This window comes from Hakea prostrata, chromosome 4 (genome assembly GCF_041222555.1).
Source record: "Hakea prostrata isolate BN-2017 chromosome 4, UWA_Hpros_2, whole genome shotgun sequence".
Lineage (NCBI taxonomy): Eukaryota > Viridiplantae > Streptophyta > Magnoliopsida > Proteales > Proteaceae > Hakea > Hakea prostrata.
The window spans coordinates 18,630,861-18,641,504 of NC_142603.1; the positions used below are offsets into that span (position 1 = coordinate 18,630,861).

General features: G+C 34.7%; 1 non-coding gene across 1 annotated transcript; it reads left to right on the plus strand.

Moving 5' to 3' along the window:
• The first annotated feature begins 1,752 nt into the window (after positions 1-1,752).
• Positions 1,753-1,871, plus strand: LOC149018314 (U5 spliceosomal RNA). The gene has a single exon (XR_016173307.1). It is a non-coding gene; the product is annotated as a U5 spliceosomal RNA (small nuclear RNA).
• Positions 1,872-10,644: the final 8,773 nt, after the last annotated feature.

Sequence of the window (10,644 nt, forward strand, 5' to 3'; positions counted from 1 at the left end):
CATGAAACTTTTAATGTTGTTTAACACGTACTCATGCAAGTATATGAGATCCAGCAATGGCTTCAATACATTTTATGAAGAATAGGTAGAAGTTCTTATGATTGTTTGCTATTTTTGAATGTGTGGTGAGACTAGGGGTTTTTAGAAGCAATGGATATAGTTTCATCATTGTATCTAATACTTTACTAAAGTATTTAACATTTGATTCGGGTTGTGTTGGTCGGGGTTGTAGTTGAGCTATTTTAACATGATCTTACTGAGTTCAAATTGACATTTAAAAAAAAAAAGAGAACAAGAAGAAACGAACACAACTAGACATCCCAACCTACTAGAGAGAGAGATTCCTAAAACCTACATTCTTTAAGATTGCATATTTTTCACCCATACACAACAGGCAACAACCTACTAGAATGACTAATTCTCTAAAACCAGGTGACAATACTTAATGCAATAGTGGCATTTGGCCTGAGCCCCATAATTTAGTTTAAGTTCTCATAAGACTATATTAGTAGAGCATTGAATGGAATCAATCAGTTAAATGTCATTACTAAGCCATGGAGAAAAGGATGACAACCATGGAATATAGTCACATCTACATTTGTTTCTTTCATGTTGATTATGTAGAAGTTATAAATCAAACCAACTATCTATACACAATTAAGCAAATTTTGCATTAACAAAAATACCCTATAGGTAATAGAAGAACCAAATGGTAGATCTAGATAAAATTCAAGTTGGGTTTAATTGAATTACTTTTGTATCTTCTCTAACATGCCCCCTCTATGGAAAAATAAGATATCAGTTAACAATTAGCTTAAAACACATATGAAAATGATCTCTCTCACTCCCTCATCTTCTTCTTCTATTTCATCTCACTTTTCTAATGTACGTCTAGCATGCTCTATAACATTAATTAATATGTTAAGCTTTCACATTACGATGACTTCAGATTGTCTCCTACTTGGAAAGAGTAGAACACACTTCTCACTTAAATAAGTCTAGAATAATTAAACTTTCATTTTCTGATTGAAATTTAAGAAAATGAATGAATCCATATCTTATACTCTTAACAATCTCAACAGCTGTATTTAATGTTTTATAAATGTTTATAATCCAACAATGGTCAAGGATCAATAAATTAGTCAAATATTAAATAAGTGCAACTCAGATTGCAAAAAAAAAAAAAAAAAAAAAAAAAAAAATAAAATAAAAAAAAAAAAAAAAAAATTCTGTAAATTTTGGGCATCATGAATATTGGGTATCATAAATTTTTTACTAGGTATCCTCCATTACTCTAAATTTAACTAGCTGATTTGTAAATTCTAACATATATTCTACCTTACACATATTGTAGCACTGAAAGGGATAGATTCGGATTGGCCCTAATTAGGATTAAGACTGGATCAAGATTAAGTGATTGCTTGATTAGGATCTGGTCAGGTCAAAGGCACCAGATGTTAGATATTTGAACCACTTGGTTTTTTTTAATTATTTTTATGCTAATGTTCAGTTTTGGCCCTTTTGGGTTTTCCAAGCCAACACCAGATTGGTTGGGGTCGAATGCACAAATTTGAAAGAGTAGCTGAAATAGAATATCAATTACTTTGTTTTTATATGAAACGAACCAGCCCAAACTGTACTAGTGTAAGCAAAATACTTGATGGCACTTGGTCCCATATCGGTTGAAAGTGAGAACGAAAATGCTGGAGCGGAGTATATCATGAGGCTTTTGTTTAGATAACAAAATCACGCAGCCGTGTGGTAAGCACAAAGCGAACTATTCTTTCGCCTTTTACTAAAGAATACCGTGTGCTTGCCACTGTCAAACGGCATACGCCAATTTTTGAAGGGTCTTTCTCTTGGAGTGGGACCCTAAAATTTTATAGTTAATGAAGTGTTCCGAGGCGATAATTTAAACTAGTTTGATGTCTAGCAACTTCCTGTGATCTGGCTTGAATCATGAGGTATTTAATTAACGCATTTGACATTTAGAATGCCAAGCTTCTAAGGGTCTCTCCTTAATGATGGCTCGAAGCATGTGCGAGGTGTTCGAGTTTGATTAACACACTTGCATGGCAGATGTTTGATTAAATAACTGAGAGGATTATTACAGGGCGCAACGGGCGGGCTGCCCCAGCCCAGGAAAGAGCCATCCCGCGGTCCGGGCCTAATGCGTCCACCCGCCTAATCGGGGGGGGCCCGTGGCCCTGGCCCCGCCGTGACCGCCGGCCCAGGCCCGCCTGCCTAATGCCTGCCCGGCCGCGATTGGCCCGGCCCAATGGCCGCCCAGCTTAATGGCCATATCTTTGGTCGTAAATATCAAATGTAAACGTAGTAATTAAAATACATATTAAAGTAATTAAATACTTAAATTCCAAACTCAATTCGAAAATAAAATATTAAAGATGTCAACAAATAATCCAAAACTTAGATTCAATATGTATTTAACTATTTATACCTATTTAGATTTTAGAGAAATAGAGAAACCAAATTAATTTGCTCTCTCTCTCTCTCTCTCTCTCTTCTTCTTTTTTCCTTTGGTTTTCTCCAGCAAAGAGTTAAAATTATTCATGAAATATAATAAGTAGAGAGAAGAATGTAATTAAATTTAGGCATATTTGAAAGTCAAGTCAATTATAGAGAATGTCACACAAACCTTGTAAACTTAGAAACATCGAGATTCATAATTCAAAAGGATCGATAAATGAAAATTTTATTTTCAAAATCAAGAATTTAAGCCGTAGGTAGGTATGTTTTCATTCACAACTGTTCAATAAATTGATATCTTTATTCAATACAAAAAATCATATTCAAAACCTGTTAACAAGTAAATCGACAATAATTTAGTATTCAACAAAAAAAGTATTTTTTCATAGTTAAAGAAAATGATGTTTTAGTTACAAACATAGCTATATGTTTTTATAATTTTTGAAATATCACGAGATTTGTTAGATATTCATGATGAGAAGTTAGGGTAAAGATTTGTTAGATATTAATTCTTTATGTAATAGTTTTTATTATTTATAATATATTATCTCGCCTTAGTCAAAAAACAAAATTCATATTTTATTGAACTAAAATGACTTAGTTGGAAAATAAAATTACTTTAAAATAATATAAAAAGTGAATTTATAGTCTAATATGATCAAAGTGACTAAATATCAAAATCAAGACTCATATCAATGTTAGTATGAAGATCGGGTAAAAATCTATACGAATACATGATCATCGCAAATTAATATTAAGATTAGAGCTAAAATTAGGTCGGGATCAGGCCAAATCAAATAAAGCTTATTACATTGGTAATGAGGTTATAGTTATTTTTATTAATTTTCTACAAAACAGATCATGAAAAGAAGGAAGAAAAGAAAAGGGGAGGGAGAGAAAAAAGAAAAAGAAAGGAAGAGGGAGGAAAGGAAAGAAAAAGGAGGCAAAAGAGAAAAAGGGGGGGACGGCAAAAGAAAGGGAAAAGGAAAAGGGGGGGAAAACGGGAAACCGGAAAGCGGGGCGGGGGAGGGGGTGGCAAACTGCACCCAATTATTACCTCTCATTGTTTCGTAGCGTTACTTGTGTGTTTTTGCCACAGGAAGTTGTGTTTACAACTCGGTTTTTGATATGAAATATTGTGTAATGGCAATGATTGTAGGATCATTGATTTCAACCATGCCATATCCGAAAAAAATATTTAACTAAAATGTAACATTTTTGCCATATTCTATTTCATGATGTGTACCAAACTTATGTGTAATCCATGTTTTTTTTTGGTTTTCTATCTGGATGAATTTTTTTACACTAAAAAATAAAAACATAAGTGAATTATGTAATGCATTTAAATATGACATCGAAATGTAAGTGTGGGAAAACAAGGTTTATCTTGGTTAACCAAACTATTTAATAGCAAAATAAATATTGGAGTTCTGATTTGTAAGAATAAAGTAATATGTAGAGAGAGAGGTATAGTCAGGGGTAGAGCCATAATTGAATATTGGGGGGGGGGGGAATAATGGGTCTGGATCACCTTTCTGTTAGACAAGCACTAATGTTTTTTTACCATACATATTATGGGCTAATGCGGGACTCACTTTGGATCCACCTCTGAATTATTTTATTATATTTGGCTGTGGAGTCCACATTAAAAAAATTAAATTAATGGACTGTAGATGTCCATTTCTATATATCCCAACGCTCCATCTTGCCGTCCCTAGCTATTGGTTAAGTATTCATGCACACATCAACACATTATTATTAGTTCTTAGTATACTAGTGCACCAATTGTTTGCATTATCTTGTATTATATCTTCATTATTTTGTGTTGGTGAGTTATGGTTTATGATCTCTACCTCATGTAGCTTTAAAGCTACAATCCATTGGTTCAAGCTATTAACACCTTCAATGGATTAGGTGTTTTTTGTTGAAAAACCCTCAAGTTTCTTTCTTGGCATATGTAATAGGAAGATATAATAAAACAGAAATAAACCATTTAGACTTGGATTTATCCAAAAGTGAGCCTTAGTTATGACACCAACTCAAGAGTGATGAGTCCTAGTGGTCCTGCTGCATGAATTATTTTCACCCAATCACATGATATGAATATATGCTAGATTGTTTAACTTCCCGTCCTGTATAAGGCACATTCTAGTTGACTATTTGAACATTGAGCTATTTTTGCCTGAATTGGTATTCCTGCATTCAACGCACACCAAAAGAAAACCTTAAATTTTGGATGTATTTGTAGTTTCCAGATTTGCTTCCACCAATCCGTAAATTGGTTTTCATGGGTTGCGAAACAACGTTGGATTATTTCACGGAAGACCCTTTTGACCGTGAATTCTCCATTTGGATAGAGTAAAGAGGACCATGAGTCACATTGGTCCGAAAGAGAAATTGACATTGGTATAACAATGATAGGATTGAGGGAAGGTGAAGAGATCTACCTGTTGAGGTTCTATATGTCGCTGAAAACTTCTGCCACAATTGTTTGTCGTGGCCATGTAGAAAAGTCTTGTGTTGATGTCAGACCTTGTGTTTGTGTTGGTAACCAAGGATCAAACTAGAAGGATGTCTATGTTCCTGTCCCAACTTTGAGCATCACCATTGTCTTTAATTGAGGAATGATACTTGCGATACTATTCCAGATCCATTAACCCTTATTCGCACATACTTTAGGATAAAAAAAGGATTGATCCCTAAAGTATCTGGGCTTTCGAACACGTACCCACAAAGCATTTGGTTGGGATAGTATTTTCCATCCATGTTTCAGTAATAGAGCAAAGTTGTAGCCCTCCATTCTCTTGAATCCCATTCCTCCTAACGCTTTTGGCTTACAGTATTTCCCCACGCAATGAGGTTCAATTGTTTTTTCTTATTAGGTTGTTCATTCCAAAATCTTTGACAAATTGCATATATTTTTGCACATATTGTCTTTGGGAACCTCAGGCATTGCATTTGATACAGAGCCATTTATTGCAATGTTACCTGCATCAATACGCCTCTTCGCACAAAATAAAGATTTGTTGCCTTCCAGCATGCCATCTTCTTAGTCATTCGGTCCATCACATTTTGCAAGATTTTTGCCTTTCATTTTGCAGCCATCAACTTAGTACCCAAATATGTCGTTTCTCCTCTCATTTCCAATACCCTTAGGATGGAAAGTATCGCATTTCTTTCTTCTCTGGGCGCATTTCGGCTGAAGACTACTCCACTTTTCTCAAAATTAATCTCCTGCCTTGTCAAATCCGAGAAAAGTTCCAACATCGCCTTTAAGGCTAACACTTCTTCAGTGTCAGCTTTGTAGAAAAGGAAAGTATCATCTACAAAAAAAAAAAAGGTGCGTAATTTTCAATGCCCTACTTTAATACCACTTAGGAGTTTGAATGATTTGTACTCATCAAGTAGATGAGACAGAACCACCATAATTAATAAAAAAAAATGTATGGATTGAGGGGGCACCCTTGTCGTAAGCCTCGTGATCCTGAGAACCAAGAGTAGGGGGATCTGTTGAGCTTCACGGAGAAGGTGGGGGACAAAATTAAAATGTCAATTAGCTTGCACCACTTATCATCAAATCCAAGAAAATGAAACAATTTGATTAAGATGCCCCTATTTGCCCTATCATAAGCTTTAGACATATTTAATTTCAAAGCAATAAAACCTTTCTTATAGCAGGTTTTATATATGAAATGAAAGATTTCACGAGCCACTATGATATTATCCGTGATTTGTCTTTGAGCTACAAAGGGCCCCTGATTCGGGGAAATGATTCCCGACAAGAAGGATTTTAATCTTTTTGCTAAGATTTTAGCAACAATTTTATAGGATACATTGCATAAGCCAATGGGGAGAAAATTAGAGACGGATTTTGCATCCTCCTTTTTAGGGATAAAACACAGTCAAGTGTGATTTATTCCTTTAGGAAGATATTCATCCAAAAAGAACGAGTAAATGGGTTTAATGCCTTTTTTTATCAGAAATTTTGGGACTCCAAACTTAGCATTATTCGTTTAGTCCTTTATTTTATCTCATCCACCAAAATGGTATTATTGTGAAAACCATACACAATAAGACCTCATCCTAAACTCTCTTGGGTAGCTCATACATGATAAGTACACAAAAGATTGGGTTTTACACCGGGTCTTAATATAAGGTGATCATAATTGAAAGTTCCTTGCTCTAACCTCCTAAGGATCTTACACTAATCACCATGCCCTCAAACATATCTTTAATTACATGAACTTATATATTTTAGCACCTCCAACTACAAGAAAACAAGCTTACAACAATGTTTTGAAAATGCCGCCATAAGTCTAAAAATGCCACCATAAACCTTTCCCGACGCTTCAAAAATGCCACAAAAAACACCGGCAAAAGCACCGTCATATTACAACGTAACAGCGACACCAAAAGCAAATGCCGATGATGGTGACTTACGACGGCACGTTTTCTGGCATTTAGGAAATGCTATTATATTGTTCTAACTTGCCGGCATTTATACAAAACGCCGCCATTTATCATATTTGTGGTGTTTGTTAAATGCTGTCATATATCATATTTGTGGCGTTTGTTAAATGCCCTGGAAAGTGCCATTATATTCCTGGCATTTTATGGAAACGCAATTATTAGTATTTTTTCGGCGTTTTTAAAACACCGCTGTAGATAGAAGATTTATAGCATTTTTGTGCAAACGCTATTAGTAGTGTTTTTTTGCAGCATTTTTGAAATGCCGCTGTAGACATAAGAGCTCATTTTATTTGCCGGCGGTTTTTATAAACGCCGTTATATGTGACTTATGCTGGCGTTTCACCGTGATAAAATGTTTTAATAAAAAAATAATAAATTCGGTTCCCAAGAAGCCATATTCTAATGCTAAACCAAAAATCATACTTCCACTAGAGTATCTAATAAAAGAAAGCCCACTATAATCAATCCTCCCTTCATTCAATAAAGAATTACAAGTGGTAGTTGTAGGACTAATCAAAATGTGGGGATAGGAGTAAAGAAAAAAGTATCAAATAGAAACCCAAGAAACTCATGATATACAACATAAAGTTTAGTATCTCAACATCAATGGGTTTATCTCCCTCGTCAATAACATCCATCTTTTCTCTGATACATTGTAGGGCAGCTTCAGTACATAGAGCAGCAAGATCAAGACCAACATACCCATGAGTGTCATTACCTGCATAAATTGGACCATAGGATTTGTTAGATTGACTAATTCAAAATGGAAACAGGAAGAGATGAAATGGAAAATTTTGCTTTTATTTATTTCTAAACATTCCAAAAAACATTTTCAAAGTTTGTTCATGATAGATTTTCAAATACTGAAACAAATCCTTATCTATTTCAATATTCAAAGAAATTGATCTCATTTCCTCATAATGAGACCATCATATGACCATAATTTCAATTTATGATCCCATCAAATTGATATAGACATCATACCAAAACAAGGTATATGTTCTGGATAATACCTAAGCAAACATCATACCAAAAAATAGGATTTTGGAGTTCTCTAGACTCCAATCAATGAGTGAGCTTTTTATAGATCTGAACACAGCAGAACAGATGAGATATATGGGATCTCAAGCCCATCTAAGCTGTCCAATAATCAATATGTAAATGAAAAAGAAAGGATTGGAGAAAGGTTCCAGTACATAATGCAATCAAAGGATTTGGTTCGAATTCACAGTTTCATACATAATTTTTATATAATAATGATTAATCTGAAATTATATCAATAATTTGCTCAATAAGAAACACAGGTATGTTGTCAAGTTCATAAACCATCATATCTGGAAAATCTATACAATTTGCAAATGCCATTCATGAAGAGATGGGTAGATGCAGCAAAAACGACTGGCTCTGTTCTTCAGTTTTATCAAGGCTTGTGCGAGTACCTAGGGAAGGGGGAATGCTAATCATATTTGGTAAATTCATTTGCATAAATTCATTTGCATTTTGAGTTAAACCATCATTCGATCATTTCATTTAAATAAATTCATTTGCTTTCAAAAAGAGTAATTTCCAAGTAATGAAGCAATTGTTTCAGTTTCACTCAAAACACCTTGTCGTGGTATTGATGCTGTTAAAATTCTATTACTATTTGTAATGAACTTTCATGGTGGAAAAGTAGGGGAAAATGATTGACTTACTTGGGTTGATTTTGATGGGTAATCATAGATGGTGTTGGCCAACCCTAGAAGTCAAGTGATGAAGAAGCCAGACAAGTTAAAAGTTCTTACAAAACTTGGGCCATGAGTGGATCTATTTAACAGTGGGGAAGCTGTAGGAGCTTGTAACATCATGCTTCATAGTTGCAAATCAGGTCCTGTGACAATTGAAACAACGCATGTGAATAATGTTTGAGGCAATGTTAATTCAGATTTGGATCTTACTATGTCTAGTTTGGCAAGCATAATCAGCAATACCAACCAACGATGATGTGATATGCACCCGATCGACACATCACAAAATCAGGCCAACCAAAGATAAATCTTTGAAAGGTTTTTCTTTTCTGACCTTCTGTAACTTGAAGAATATGTAGCAGTTTGAGTGTCATACTAAAAGGTTTTATGTGCTAGCAACAAATTTATGTTTTCTGTTCTCCTATACAACATGGAGACAAAAAAGACATAGCATCATGGTCTTTTGACATCCAAGGATTCAAAAGACAAATTTCTCATGGGTGCTCTTGCTCTGATGGAAACATATGCCTGGGTTTAATGAAAATAAAAATGAGTCTGAAACGGCATTATTTAACAAAATTACGGAGATGAGAGACATTTCACTGATTTGTTCTGGCCATGTAAGAAATACTATTAAAAAAAAATCAAGTAAAGTAAGTATTGGGATTCTAATTGATGTTTGCACACTTATCCTTTTAAAACTTTTTGAATGAATCTCTCTAAACATTTGAGAGTTCGAAACCTCAAACTTGGAGGAAGCCTGGGTATTTTGATGGTCCATCCCCGTACAGGACTGAGAATACGAGAGAACCATTGTTTGAATCTTGTAAGAGTGACTAGGGAAGAAAGTGAGGCTGGACTACAAGAAATTTGTCTTCATTGAATCTTGTAAGAGTATTGGGGTTGAAAGCGAGACTAGACTCCTAAGTAGTACATATCATTTCTCCCTAGTTCTCTCAAGGTTATTTTAGATTTGACCTAGTTCTTCTAATTCATAAGAGAAGGAAGTAGATGTTTCATTCCCTGCTAGTCACTTGAGATCAGTTGACAGACAACGAGCTTATAATATTCTCCAATCCTGAACTTTCAGTTCCTTGCATTTCCCTGTGTTAAATTGGCGTCAACAGCCAACTCATATTTGTTGCCATGTCTAAGGGATGCAAGGCAACACCAATAGGGTACTTCCTGCCCAGGTACTGCATACACAACTATAAACTGAACCTCCATCTCTGGTCCCTCCTATAACCTAAGTCCAACTCAAACAACCCTGATCAGTTCTACTATGATAATCAATCAGGGAAAGAAGCCTATGAATCTAGGATAATAGATCTAACTGGCAGGTCTCCTCATCAGATATCATCAGAAAAACTAATCCTTCCCCCATCAGCAAATTGCCAACCTCATTTGCCTTAACAATCTAAAACATGGCCCACTCACAAAATACTTTAGGAAGGATTAAGATGAACATCCTAACACTAAATGATACATGTTAAGAATTATAGATCTTCACACTAAGAAATGAAACTAATTAAAACAAAAGGTGATAAGATGTTGAATTCCAATCCATAATGGCAAACACAAATCTGACATGCTTTTATATTGTTGGAAAAAAAGAAAGGAGAAAATGCATATAAAAAAATGACGGGAAAATGGTTGAGAAAGATGCTATAGAGAATGCACATTTTATAGAGTCTAAGAAAAGAAAATAAAAGACACTAAACATTAACATATCCCCAACTGAATTTTAATATACAAACTAAGATAAGTCCTCTAAGTCAACAGTTTTTCCCACTAAATTGTCCTTGACAAACTAATATCACCATCACCAATGTTCAATTGCTTTAATTCCATAGTTTGCGTAGTCATATGTTGGAACTCTTTAGCAAAGTCTTTTTCCATAGCACCATCCATATCAAATATATCATCTATTGTTGTCTTTAGAGCAATAACCCAACCTTGA